The sequence below is a fragment of the Symphalangus syndactylus genome, chromosome 23, assembly GCF_028878055.3.
Source record: "Symphalangus syndactylus isolate Jambi chromosome 23, NHGRI_mSymSyn1-v2.1_pri, whole genome shotgun sequence".
NCBI lineage: Eukaryota > Metazoa > Chordata > Mammalia > Primates > Hylobatidae > Symphalangus > Symphalangus syndactylus.
The window spans coordinates 20,774,477-20,788,864 of NC_072445.2; the positions used below are offsets into that span (position 1 = coordinate 20,774,477).

General features: G+C 42.8%; 1 protein-coding gene across 1 annotated transcript in view; it reads right to left on the reverse strand.

Moving 5' to 3' along the window:
* The window catches only part of ADGRF5 (adhesion G protein-coupled receptor F5), a 101,936-nt gene extending 92,989 nt beyond the window's left edge, over nt 1-8,947 (reverse strand). The window contains exon 1 of the mRNA XM_055263859.2: nt 8,742-8,947. The gene's annotated coding sequence lies outside the window, so the exon portion shown is untranslated. The remainder of the gene's footprint in view (nt 1-8,741) is intronic.
* Between the last annotated feature and the right edge of the window lie 5,441 nt (nt 8,948-14,388).

Here is a 14,388-nt window from a genome sequence, read left to right on the forward strand (position 1 = left end):
TCTCTACGTGGCCCCACCCTTGACACGTGGGGATTATTACAGCTCAAGGTGAGATTTGGGTGGGGACACAGCCAAACTATATCAACAGAGAAGGCAGGAAAGAGAAATCCAGGCAGAGGAATGAACCACAGCAGGGAGAGAGAATGAACGGAGAAGAGGTGGCTGGCCCCAGTTATAGCCATTGAGAAGTTGAGGAAATGGCAGAGGGAAAGGAAACTGTAAAAAAAACTGAGAAGTTGCAGCCAGAGAAGAAGGAGGGAGGCCAGGAGCATTGGTGTCCTGGAAGGCAGGGACAAGACTAGAGGAAGTGGAGAACAGTGTGAAGTCCTGCTGACAGTAAATGAGTTGGATTTGAGGATACAGAGGTCAAAGAGAATCTTGGCAAAAGCATTTGCTGAGGTACACTGGGGTAGCGTAGACAGAACACAATGTGAATGGTTGGTGATGATGTGAAGACATGAATAGCCATAATCCTTTCAAGAATTTTGCGGTGAGGGGAAATGAAGATGGAAGTGCAGCTGAGGAAAAATATGGGGTGAGAAGAGCTTCTGCTCCTATTGTTTTAAGATGAGAAGGACCTAAGCGTAATTAAATGCTCACAGGAAAGGGCCAATAAGAGGGGAGCCTAGTGAGGCTATGGGAATAAAGGGCAGGAGCAAGGGAGAGCTGAGCTCTGCATGCAGGACAGGGTCCCTCTTCCTTGGGACAAAACAGGAGGGCAAAAGAGATGGGTATTGAGGCTGATCCTGGCATAGATTTGGTGGTGAGAAGGCCAATGGCGTTATTTTCTCCAGGAAGGCACAGCCATTTCCTGAGAGCAGGCTGTGTGTGGAAGTGTGTACATGGGTATGTGCATGGTGCACACACTGGGCCTCGCTGGTGCTTGGAGATTTAAGGATGGTGAAGACACCATAAAGATGTCTCTGGGGATAATTGAAGAGTTCCAGGTTGAGTGAGGGCCCATGTCCCTCTTCTAATCTTTACTGGCCTCAGACCATACAAATATCTGGCTTCTTTGCACTCTCATTTGCAACACGTTGAGTTTGTGTGTTTGTATATATGTATAAATATATGGTCTTGAATTTTCCTGCAGGCAGAATCTCTGGTTTCTCTTAGTACCTAGTAGAGTTCAGACACATAGAATATATCCAATAAAAAATTATTGGTTGATAGAAATACCTTTCAACTCATTATACCCCAGCTTTAGCCAATAAGTAGACTCCAAAGGTGAAAAGCAACTATAATTCTAAGACAGCCCTTCCCTAGGGACAGGGAACTGCAATTGAGTCATCATTTTTAGCAGGAATACATATTACGATAAAGAAAGAAGTATTCTCTGGTCTGACCAATGATGGGTGCCTGTCATAATACTGAATGAAAACCTTTTAAAATGCAATACATTTTGTGCTTTACCTATTTCCTCTCCATTAACACAGAAACATATGCACACTCATGCACACAAATGCACACATATGTGCACATCTGCGGGTGCACACCACAACAAAAACCCAAACATCTTTTTGCTCCTTAGATGGCTGGCAGCATGAATTTTCTGTGATGTAAATGAAGAAGCGGTGCGCAGGATAAAGGGTTAAGTAAGGATCTCTAGTAATGCTTCAGCTTGTTCTCTGAGGAGTAACAAAGAGAGGAAGCACAGGCTTTGTGGAAGGAAATTCCCAGGCCCCACTTCGGACATTCGCAACCTGCCCTGTGAACCCCTGAGGGGTGTCTGATAATAAACACTTGCAAACAAAACAATCCATAAAGGCATTTTTACTAACATTCTCACATTCTCACCAAAGGGCTACAGCACATTTTCCTGAATCTGCGGACCTTAGAGTGGGGACCTGGACATCCACCTGCCAGCAGAGGCCAACAACCTAGTCCCTGCTCAGGCTGGTGTTTGTACGTGCAGGTCCCCCTTGCTCCTTGGGCCTTTGATTGGGCAGGGGTGGTGATGGGGCTGTGGAATGCAGATCACAGACTCAACACCGGACAGGATGGGTGTGGACTGCTGTGTGCAGACCTGAGACCCACCTCTTCATCTTCCACAGAGACCCCCAGACATAGCCCTGAGCATTGCAACTTTGAGTAATAATGCAGTGACCTTCAAGTAGAAAATAATGCAAGTAATAATGCAAGTAATAATGCAGTGACGTCTTCAAGTAGACGTCAAGTAGAAAGAACTTGACAAGGCATGAAAAGCTCTGCTTGTAAAGTGTGCCAATTAAGTAACAAATTGGCCTTCTTTTCCTGTAGTAGCAAAACAGACAAATAAAAGCCCTGGAGACTTGACAGTAAATATTTGTGCAGAAGTTTCTTGTAAGAAGCTCAAAACATGTTAGGATCAAGATGCAAAAACTTAAGCAAAAGTCTAGTTTGGGTGAGATTATTTGTAATATTACACCTTATTTATCCCCAAACTAATAGGACGTGAGATCTGTTATGCCCATTTCATCAATGAATAAATGAAGGATCAGAAACTGGCCTAGAATAATAGTAAAGTTCTGGGTGATTCAGCTATCTGATACTCGCTCTAGTGAGTGTGTGTGTGTGTGTGTGTGTGTGTGTGTGTGTATGTGTGTGTTTATTGGGGCTGTGTGTACACAGATTTATGGCTTTTTTAAAACAAAATATTCTTAAAATAACTTTATTAATTGCAATTCAAGCCAAGATCCTCAAATAGCATTGCTGTCTCAGGTCTCGACCAGAATTCACTTCACAGTACGGGTGAGATTTAGATCCTTGACTACAGAAAGAAAGCTGACCCTTTACTTTTGAATTGCCGTCACTGGTCTCTGGAATATTTTTGGATGACTACTCATTTGCATCTGTCCAGAGTTGGCGGGCAATCTCCCTCTTGACCCCAGCCCTCAAGACCACATTGATCCAACCTAGGTGATGACAGGTTCCAGATTTTACTCTAGGCGGGGTTAACATGAGCCTCTACTCAGGCCTCCTTCTGTCCTTTGTGCTGTAACAATGGGCGGAAACACAGCCTTGTTAGAGGAAATTCCCAGGGCCATGCTTTGGACATTAGACAGTGGCTTTGCTATGCTGGGTAGGCTGATGTGCATCTAAAAATAAATACACTGGTCTGCAAGTGTTTCTATGATTTTTTCATGTACAGTTGATTACATTTCAAAGGATTTTTTTAATTAGTGTTTTTAAGAAAGCTAACTTACGTAAGCCTTGAGAATAAAATATATCATGGCTTTGTTTCGGTTTGAAAACATATAGCATTTGCTTATAAGTGTTTCTGTTGAAAGGACTGCTGCTTTTTTCCCCCAGGATCTCAAAGTGAGATTGACGCTGAGATGCTGCCCAAGCATGGTCAGAAACATGCGAGGGTCCAGAACTGCGAGTTCTTTGAGTCCACAAAGGATAAAGTATTAACAGAAAGCTCTGGGGCTGCCTGGAGAGGTTGATGATGTGTATAGGGTCTACCTAAGCCTAAGTCTTACTTCTCTAAAAGTTTCCAGACCCTTACTTCACAAAGAGACTGCTCTTGAGGTGGTTCATGTAGCAGAAATGGAAAGATGGGTAGAAGGCAGTGGCCAGTGAACTTGACTCACAGCAGGCAGACGGTTCCAGCCAGCTTTCTTCTCTCCCCAAAAGTCAAATACTCCATTCATAGTCCTTGCAACTTAGAAGATGGTACAATCAGTTTCTTTTTCACATTTTAAAATTAGACCTCGGAATGGCTAGGAACCCATATCCATGTAGTCATGTTTCCATTTTAGCTAGAGGAGAAATTAGGGCCAAAGCTCTGAGTCTTGCTGTTATTTGCCTGACTCTACTTGAGCTGAAAATGTACAGAAATATGGCAGTTTTCCATCAAGTAGGAATGTGTTTGCAGCACAAGAAGTAACCCACAATTTAGTTAAAGAGTAACCCAAGAAGAGTGGTTTACAGTGAACTTTTCCCTCCTCATTGTTCTCATTTCTTTTGTGCTCTTTCCTGGAAGTCCAGCCTACTCCATTGTTACTAAGACCCTATTTTAAACTTACTGCAGCAGATACATGGGGCTAGCTGGTGAAAAGTCAGCTATCCTCACTCTAGCCTGGTGAATTTTTTGCAGACCTTCATTTGGTGGCTTGGATCACTGCACTGACATCACGAGACTCTTGATAGCTTTGAGCGGGAAGGGACCTTTGAGGTCATCACCCGGACTCCACCCATTATGGGCGTCCCTTTGGGAACACCCCGGCCACTAGTCCATCTTTCAGGGTGCTGGAACATTGCCCAGGACAAGGCGTTCACTACACCACAAGGCAGCTCACTCATTTTTAGATGATTCTGATGGTGGGTAAATCCGTTCACACATTGAGCTGAAATCTGTTACGCTATAATTTCCACCCATTGATCTTCTGTTGGCCTTCCCTTTTCCCATACAGAGCAACCTTTAAATCTTTAAAAGCAGCCCTCATGTGCTAAAGATGTACTTCTTACTTTAGTTGTCCCCTGAATGCTCCTTCAACTGTTTGGGGAATGACAGTTTTCTCATTTTCACCATCTTGGCCAAACTTCTCTTTTAAGACCTGGTGTTTTTTGTTTTTTGTTTGTTTTGTTCTGTTTTGAGACAGAGTCTTGCTCTGTTGCCAGGCTGGAGTGCAGTAGCACAATCTCAGCTCACTGCAACCTCTGCCTCCCGAGTTCAAGCAATTCTCCTGCCTCAGCCTCCTGAGTAGCTGCGACTGCAGGCACGCACCACCACATCCAGCTAACTTTTCTATTTTTAGTAGAGACGGGGTTTCACCGTGTTAGCCAGGAAGGTCTCGATCTCTTGACTTCATGATCCGCCCACCTCGGCCTCCCAAAGTGCTGGGATTACAGGCATGAGCCACTGTGCCCCGCCGACCTGGTGTTTTTTTAAAGGAACCTATTTGGCACTTTAGATAGTTAATCTTCTTACAACTTTGTGCACTAAGTATTAGTTCATATTTTCAGAAACAAAACAAAGACTTGGCAAGATACAATTACTTGTTCAAGACAGGAGATTAAAAACCAGATCTGCCTCTTTCTAGCCCACAACATGCCTCTCATTAAAAAAGAAATATTGAGCCAGATATAGTCCAGGCTGATCTCAAATATAGCCTGAGATCTGTGGCAGGCCACTGGAAACCTCTCATGCAGGTTAACATCCCTTTTGTTATTACAACGTGTGTTTATTGACAGAGATTAAAGTGAACTTGAGTGGGTAAGAAATTACCAGCAGAAAACATTCAGTTGCTGAAAGGCAGCTGTAGACAAGGTGGGCATGGTGGAAGCCTGGAGCAGAAAGGCATAGGAGCAACAGGAAGCAAGAACGGATTCTAGAGGTGCAGGAGGCATCTCATTTGGAAGCTCTGGACAATGGAGGAAGAAGAGAAGAAGGCTGGAAGGGAGAAATAGCTGTCCTTGAGAGCGCCTCGGCAGTTTGCTTCAGCCTAAACCTGGTGGTTCTGTCTGTTTGCTTTCTCCCAAGTGTCCATGTGCTCTATGGGAGGGCAAAGCATGGGGGAAAATGATACTATGCGCTTCTCCACCTTTTGATTCTAAGTGAAATATGGCTAAGACACAAATCTTTGGGTGGAAAAAGGAGAATACCACATGTAGTCAGAAAGGGAATCCTTTTAGCTGTGCTGCAGTGAGGGATGATGTCAGGAACTGGCTATATGTCTACGTGCTTCTAGGTTTTTCCTGCACCACTTGGTAGAGTTACTTCCTTCTCTTTTCCTGGCTGCTTTCCTAAAGCAGGGACTGCTTTATGGAGACCTTCCCTCCTCATCTAACCTGCTTCAAAGCAGCTCTACCCCCAACAATGAATGCCTCATGGATTCCTCTGAGTTGCAGGGCACTGCTCTCCAGGAGTCATGGGCAAACTGTGCTCTTGAGGAAGTACCAAAGCACAATGTTAATGTCAATGGCTGAACACATGGGCATAGTAACAAAATGGCTCTCTTAAGATCACTTCGAGCTGGCTTGACTCAGAGAAATACAGAGCACCGCCTTTCAAATTGCCATGAAGCATGAGAGAATGTGAGTGCAGAGGCTCTGTGGATATGGTCTTCTCTTTGCACTCTGAAATCAGGGATTCTCTCCCCTGTAGCTCTCTGTCTTGTTCACCACTTGAAAAACTCAAGGTTCAGAGAAAAGTTGTGGATCCACCCAAGGGTCACATGGCAAGAGAGTTGCAGGTACAGGACTAAATCTGGGGCCCCAAACCACAGTTCAGCTGTCTTTCTATTGAACCACATTGACTTCAAGCTTCAAGCTCTCGAGGCCTTTAGTTGGATGTGCCAGCATTTGTTAGGGATCAGGCTCATTTCAGTTTTCCTTAATACTTCCATGAAAGAGAAGTAGCATAGAGGATGACAAAAAGTAAGTCCTCCAGATGAGAGCTGCGTGGAGGCAGGACTCACATCTGTATTGTTTGCCATCATATCCCTAGCACATAGTACACTGCCTGCCCTGTGAAAGGGACTCAGTGAGTCCTTGACTTAGAGTGACACAGAATGAGGGGCACTGATGGGGAAACACCTAATGAAAGAGGCTGTCACATAGACGTAAAGAAATAGATTCTAAAAGGCATGGCACATGGAAAGTACTCAAAATATTTGGTGAGTAAATGAATCCAGCAACATTTCAGAAAGAAGAGTATGGGAAAATGCTACAGGGATTAAAAATATCCTTGGAAGAGTCAAACTATAGATCTCAATCTGATAATTAATTAGGGTTTTTCAGACAATGTACACATTCATTTGCTCATTCATTCATTCATTCAACAAAATTGATTGAGCAGAAGCTATGTGCCCAAAACTGTGCCAAGTGCTATGGGTTTAGACAAAGAAGATCAATAACTCCTCAAGAGTCAAAATAAATATAGCAACTATCATTTAATGTGCTTAGGGATGTGTTAAAACATTCCACCAAGTACTAGAAAAATCACAGACCTGAGAACCACTTAGTAGAAGATGGATGAAGGGAATGAAGGTGTACAAACCAGGCCTTAATGGACAATTGGGTGGGGAAGATGAATAGAGGTATCCCAGGCAGGGAGGACAGCGCACACAGAAATAGGCAGGCATTAGAGCATTCACATATTAGGGAAATGCAAGGTACTTAGTTTAGTTGCAAACTCAGATGCTGAGAGGGTGAGGCTGGCAGGACGATAAGGAGCTGACTTTTTATTTTTCTACCCTCTTTAAGTGAATGCTTCTCAAACTTTAATGTGTATATGCATCGGCCAGGGATTAAAATGCAGATTCAGTAAGTCTGGGGAGGGAATAAAGAATTTGTTCCCAAGTGGTCACTCCCAGCTGATGCCTCATGCAGCTAGTCCTTGGACTACACTTTAGGTAGCATGGCTGTAAGCAACAGAGTGCAATAGAAATATTTCACTGAGGTCGGGCACCGTGGCTCCCGCCTTTAATCCCAGCACTTTGGGAGGCCAAAGTGGGCAGATCACCTGAGGTCAGGAGTTTGAGACCAGCCTGGGCAACATGGTGAAACCCCTTCTCTACTAAAAATACAAAATGTAGCTGGGCATGGTGGTGCGTGCCTGTAGTCCCAGCTACTCAGGAGGCTGAGGCACAAGAATCACTTGAACCCGAGAGGCAGAGGTTGTGCCGAGATTGAGCCACTGTACTCCAGGCTGGGCGACAGAGTGAGACACAGTCTCAGAAAAAAAAATTTTATATATATACAGATATATATCTCACTGAGAGTGGTATTATTAGAATTGCATATTCCCAAGACCCCTGTAGCAGGGTATGGAAGATAGAATGGAGGGAGACTGTATTGAGGTAAAATACATAAGTGGTAAGAAATTATGAGCATCAGAACTAAATAAGCTAGAAGAGTAAATGTTCAATAAATAGGTATGAATTGTTTGATATTCCATGAAGTCTGTATAAATTATTTCTCTTAGAGTAAAGGCTGGTTGTGAAGACAAAATGAAACAATAAAAACATAAGATGCCAAAAAAATCCAGAGAAATTTATAGTGGTACTTAAATAAGACCTGGCTCTTCTCTGAGTCTCAGTGACCGATCATCTTGAGCCTCAACGGTGACCAACAAGAGCACCCAGCTAAGGACTGAGCATCATCCCTGCAGACAGCCACCACCACAGCCCCGAGCCATCCCTGGATATTCGTTGTCACTACTTGTATTGAATTTCAGGAAACCTCAGGAAGAACAACTGTTTCACCACAAATTCTAGATAATAATGTGGAAGTCCACCAGATTCCTGAACAAAGTACTCTCTTTTTTTCTTACAGCACATAGGCACTCTAAATTAGGAACACCTGTTCCTATTTCTGTTAGCAAATTCTCTTGTCAAATCCAGTATTTCTTTAACTGAAAACCTCAGAAAGGAATAGCAAAGAAATCATGGTAGAGGTCTATACTATTAAAAAGAAAAGGCAGTTAGTAAAAATTACCCCCTACGCAGAAGCCAAAAAAAAAAAAATACTACTTCTAATGAAATTTGCACTCCAAAGAAAATAAGAATCGCCGCCATGATCTATATACTGGGTGGCATTCTTTATCCAAAGATGTACAGATTTGAAAAATCCGTATGTCATATCCCCTCTCACTATTTGCCCCCCACAGTCTTGTAAACCAGTAAATCTCCACAAGACACACAGGTTGAGAGCATGAAGCCAACTTGAAAAGCCACGTGGAAATGCGGCACAACTATTCCAGAGCAGCTGGATTCACATTTAACATGACAAATCAAAAAGATGCAGGTACCTACCTTTCTCTTCGGAGGTTTTCAGGCTCCTAAAATTTAACGCCTTACTGCTGATCTGCCCAAAAACCTCTCAGGTGAGTTGAACCTTGAGGGCATCCTATTCAATCACACAGTCAGAGGAGGGTGGGGTTTCACAAGACCAGACTTCAAACGCTGGGGCTCTTGCGGGTTCCCAGGCTGTCGGGAGCAGAGGTGAACTGCCTTCTGTTCTCTGCTGCAGGAAGAAGCTGGGAGACACTGACTGACTGGAGGTTGGGGGCGGGGGCTTGGGGGAGGGAAGTAATATGGGGACTGTAATAAATAAGAGATCCTCTCCACATGATTTCCTGTATTTGGTGCCTGATGCCTCTCTCCAGGCTCCCTAGAGGAAACAAGAAACTTGTCCTCTGGCCACTGGAAAGAAGAGAATAAACATGCTGAGAACTGTGAAAAGAAGCAGCAGGACCCCAGGCAAGGAGCTGATGGGCCAGCCAACTTTACCTTTTACCAAGTGCTTGCTTCCTGAAGTTCCTCTAAGTGTTTAACTCTGCAAAAGTCAAGAATGTCCTCATCTTCTTCCACTGAGCTGAAGCATGTTCTGGCCCCAGTCCAGATGTCATGTTACAGAGCAGCTGATGAGAGAGGCAGGTTAGAACAGGCCCTGGAAGAATCCATTCCCAGCCTCAGGCAAGACCCTCTAAGCTCTGTCTTTGGAAAGTCTGATCTTTCTTAATCTTGGACTGACTCCAAAGCCCTCAGGCCATTTTGCCTTAGAATTTAAAGAATTATCAGGAGGCCACCATCCATGGAGCGAAGTAGGACCCTCTACATTATTTATGGGGTTCCATGTAAAACGAAAATGTGACACCACTCATTTAAAAATTAAGAATTTCAAGATGGTGACAACAGAACATGAACGCAAGTGTGGGGACTCTCTGGAGCACAGGGCTCTATGCAACTGTACCAGGCTGTAGACTCACCAAGCCAGTCCTGGCTATAGAAAGAAGGTGGGAACTCTGGGCCGTGTGGATTTTCACAAGCTGAGTTGTTGAGAGGCCTGGACTACCTCCATTGTGTTCAGCAGGGTGACAGTCAGTCCTCCAACAGCAGTACACTTGGAAGCTTCTGCAAGGCGGCGGAGAGGGAGGAGGGTGGACGCTGGGTTGTGCGTGTGAGCAGGCAAAGACCACAAACATATCACTGAGTAAAAATCACACAGTGGTCTCCTTGCCCATATTTTCCCTCACTTCCTATCGATTCTCCTCCCAGCAACCAGGGTAATGTCTCTCAAATGCCATCTTCATGATGGGATTCCCATGCTTAAAATCTTTCAGGAGCTTAAGGACATAGGCCAAACCCTTAAATGCACAATGGCCAATCTCTTCTACTTTCCCTCAAAGCCCACTTTCACCTGCGCTCTCCTCATGCCCTTTCTCATTCCCTCCTTCCCCACCTCTCTCCACTCAATGAAGTACGTCCTCCCCTCCAAGACCCAATTCCTTGAATCTCACATCCTTCAGAATGCATTTTGCAATTTCTGGGCCCCTTTGGTATTCTTCCAAGCAAACCATGCTTATCTCTCTCATAACACTAAACCAAGGAAGCCTGCCTACTTGTCTCTCTGTCTCCTGCTGGGCTGTGCCTCTGCCAGAGGTCAAGGACTGTGTCTGCTTCACCATTATATCCCTAGCATCCAGGACCAAGCAGTGTCTGGTTTGTGTGGGTTTAATGTTAGGAGTAGGAGTGTCATCAACTACAGTTATTTTTGGGTGCGATGGTGCGCACCTGTACAAGTCCCAGCTACTCGGGTGGCTGAGGCAGGAGGATTGCTGGGGCCCAGGAGTTTGAGACCAGCCTCAGAGAGACCCTGTCTTTACAAAATAAAATCAAATTAGTTACAGTTATTACATGTTAGGGAAAGGAGAATATATGACTTAGAGGAAAACACAGGACTGTTGTTACAGTTTTGCAAAGTGAAGCAACTTCATGGGTGATATTGCAGAGCTATTGCTGAATATTATTAAAATGCTGCAGTTTGTCATATGCTGTGTATTGCTGCCTCACAGAGATTATTATAAGTAGGCAACAACCTCTATTCAAAAAGTGAAGTCTTAGATATGCCCACAAGAAGGAGGACTAAAGTTAGCAAGGGTGAAGGAAATGGGAGTCTGTTGGAGGTGAGGGGAAAGAGAGGGAGAAAGAAGGGGAAGTGGAAAGGAAAGAGAAAAAGAGGAGGGAGGGATATGGGAGGAAGGATAAAGACAGGAGAAGTGGGAAGAAGCACATGAATGGAACAAAACTTAGAAAACAGTGAGGTGGTGGGGAGGGGAGGAAAACCCCTGTGAAGTCAGCATTTATCTGGAAGCAGTGCACCACAGGCAGGCTCTGTGCACCCTGCCTGACTCCCCTGCACTTTGTCAGGCTCCCTGATGAATCAAGCCTGTTTTTCTAGAAGTCAAAAGGCAAAAGGGGGTCTAGGGACATGCCCCTACCGGTCTTAAAACACAACAGTTAGCTTCTGCGTTTTGTTTGGACTTTGAAACGTTATTAGACAATACAGTCACTTTTTATTTTATGATTTTGAATACTTCCATGACAATATTACATCTGGAATTTCTAAGCATATATTCTGGTTACTTTTCATGGTTCCCCTGAATCAAGAGGTCACTTTGTGTGTTGATGAGGACTGTACATGAGTGAAAAGCCTCAGGCGAGGCTGCATGATTGGAGTACAAGCTACAGTAACAAGACCCATACTCTATCATCTGTAAAGGTAATCAAAACATAGGTGATTCTCAATATCTGGTTTTGTGCATTTAATTGTAATTAATATATACATCTATCTAGAACAAAGCAAAGGTATTTATTAAGCCAATCATTTGAACTTTCTTTATGAAGTCTCAATTTGGTTCCTAATTAATGGATATTACTTCCATTGGAAATGGAAGCATCAGAGAAAATAGTGAAAGGCTTTAAAATAGGAAAAGATGACTGGATGTCCTGTCAACACAGTGTTGAGAGTTTTCTAGCAAACAACATATAGCTGGAGAGCTGAATCTATAGGGGTCTCTACATTTGATCATCTTTGACTGGATGTTTAATAATTCTGAAGGACATAGAAACTAATAGTAATACAAATGATTTTTGACCATAGAAATGCATATTAGTTTTGTCCAGTAGATATATGATTGCCTTCCACCCTATAGAAATGGTTATTTCAAACATTAAATTTTAGTGCATGTTAGGATGTTAGCCAGTTTTTGTAGCTGTTAGCAAATTCAGTTCAGCATTCCTGATTGTCTCTATATAAATATATCTGCTCTTGGGATTTCCCTTTGAACAAGTTCTAACTTTTTACCACTCCCTTCATTAATTAATGAGTTACACAAAATGTCTTTCACATGTTCATTTTATATTTGTTTGAGTCAGGATTTCACCTTTTGAAAATGGTCTTTTAACAGAAGGCAGGTGATAGTGGTTACAGCAAGTTGTATCAAGAATTTTCAATGGCAAAACTGTTTTCTTAAATATTTGGCCTAGTTTTATATGTTCCTTGAGTATGTAAAATAAAAACAGGGCCAAGTGTGTTGATTATGAAAGTAAATGACAAAGCGATATCAGCTGAACAATTAGATGGGTACAGAGTTTCAGTTAGGGCAGGAATACAGGCAAAGCCCAAAGCAGAACTATGTAAAACAATAACTGGACACGGGTTTACTAAATATAGTGAAAGTGGCCTAGGTTTGGACTCACTAGAACCAGTACTTTGGAGGAAAGAAAACCTTGATAAGCAAAGGGCATACATTTCAGGTGTTCAGTATTTTTTCAGACAGTGTTTTTAGGAATTCTTGCCACATAGGCAACTATTCAGAAATGTGCTACTATCAATCAGCTATAGCAAACCCTTCAACACAGGGGACAATGACATTTTGAAAGGAAGAAATCAGAAAACATAAATATATTTGTGCAGTTTGGTTTCTCTTTAATTTTTATATTTCCTGTATTTTTAGTGTGTGTGACTTACAATCTATATTTTTAAATATCAAAGATATAAAATAATTTATCTTTAAGGATCGGTCTGGCCAACCAGTTTGGTTTGACTCATTAAAGCTCTTAGTGCCAGATCAGCAGCTAAATATAAGGCCTTTTTGTTTTGTTTTGTTTAATTTTTATTTTCAAAATGAATATGCCATTAATTCTGTAATTCAGAGCAGGGGAAATGACTTATCTAACAGCTCAGTGTGGAATTTTGGATGTTTTCCTGAGAACAGTGATTCTTGATTTTGGAGTAATCATGAGAACTATAAATGATCAATGGCAAATAATAGAACAAATGTGATCTACTAGATGCTTAAAGATCACTTCCCACAAATGTGTGGCTGTTTCTGCAAGAACCATGAGTAGAGTTGTGAAGGGAGACTCCGTCATAGACTGACACACCAGCTTTGTTTTCACCTACATTAGAGGTAAGGCTCTCCTTTCATTGTCAGTTTTTCTCTGCCAACTACTAATATCACATTTGTCATTGAAGTTGGAGCTCTAAGAGGGGACTATTAAGGAGCTCTATAACTTTCATTATTTCACTGAAAAATAAAAAGGAAGTACGGACACTATAATATTAAACCTGTCAAAGAAGGATTATACATGTAAAACATCAGTAGCATTGCTCTTGGGAAAAAAGGAATGTTGGCCTAAAGAAAGGCAACTGACCACTATCATATATTTCCCTTAAAAATAAAGGTGTTAGGAAAAGACAGAGAGAGAGAAGGAAGAAAGAGAGAAGGAGAGAGGGAGGGAGAGGGACAGCAGATGGAGAGAGGAAGGAAGGGAGGAAGAAAGGAAGGAAGGAAAAGAAGGAAAGAGAAAGAAGGGAAAGAAAGAAAGAAAGAAAGAGAGAAGGAGAGGGAGGGAGGGAAGAAAGGAGGAAAGAAAGAGGGAGGGAGGAAGGGGACAGAGAGAAAAGAAAGTGAAAGAGGGAGGGAGGGAGAGTGGGAAGGAAGGAAGGAAGGAGAGGAGGGAGGGAGGGAAGATGAGGGAGGGAGGGAAGATGAGGGAGGGAGGGAGGGAAGAAAGGAGGAAAGAAAGAGGGAGGGAGGAAGGGGAGAGAGAGAAAAGTGAAAGAGGGAGGGAGGGAGAGTGGGAAGGAAGGAAGGAAGGAGAGGAGGGAGGGAGGGAAGATGAGGGAGGGAGGGAAGATGAGGGAGGGAGAGAGGGAAGGAAGAGAGGAAGGGAGGGAGGGAGGGGACATACATATATACATAGATTAAGCCAAGTGTTTTAGGGAACTAGGGATTCTCAAATCCTGCTTAGTGTTTTGGGAAGAATTGGAAAGTCTCACACACTGCTTGGTTAGTATAATTCAGTAAACCACTTTGGAGAGCAGTTTCACAGTGTCCAGGATAGTTCAAATTTCTAGTCACATCATAAATTCTAGAAAATTCTTGCCTATAAATACAAGGAGAAACACAAGAGTGTTCAACTGCAACACTCTTTAAAGTAATTATAATACAAAAATATATATATGCATCATAGAAACGTTAATAGAAAAATTTGGATATTATTGCAGAAATAATAAAGTCTGTATGTATCAACATGGATGGGGAAATTTACATGTAAAAGTTTTTTAAAAAGCCAGAGGGAAAAAGGTCAGTTGTAGAAAAAATACATATAC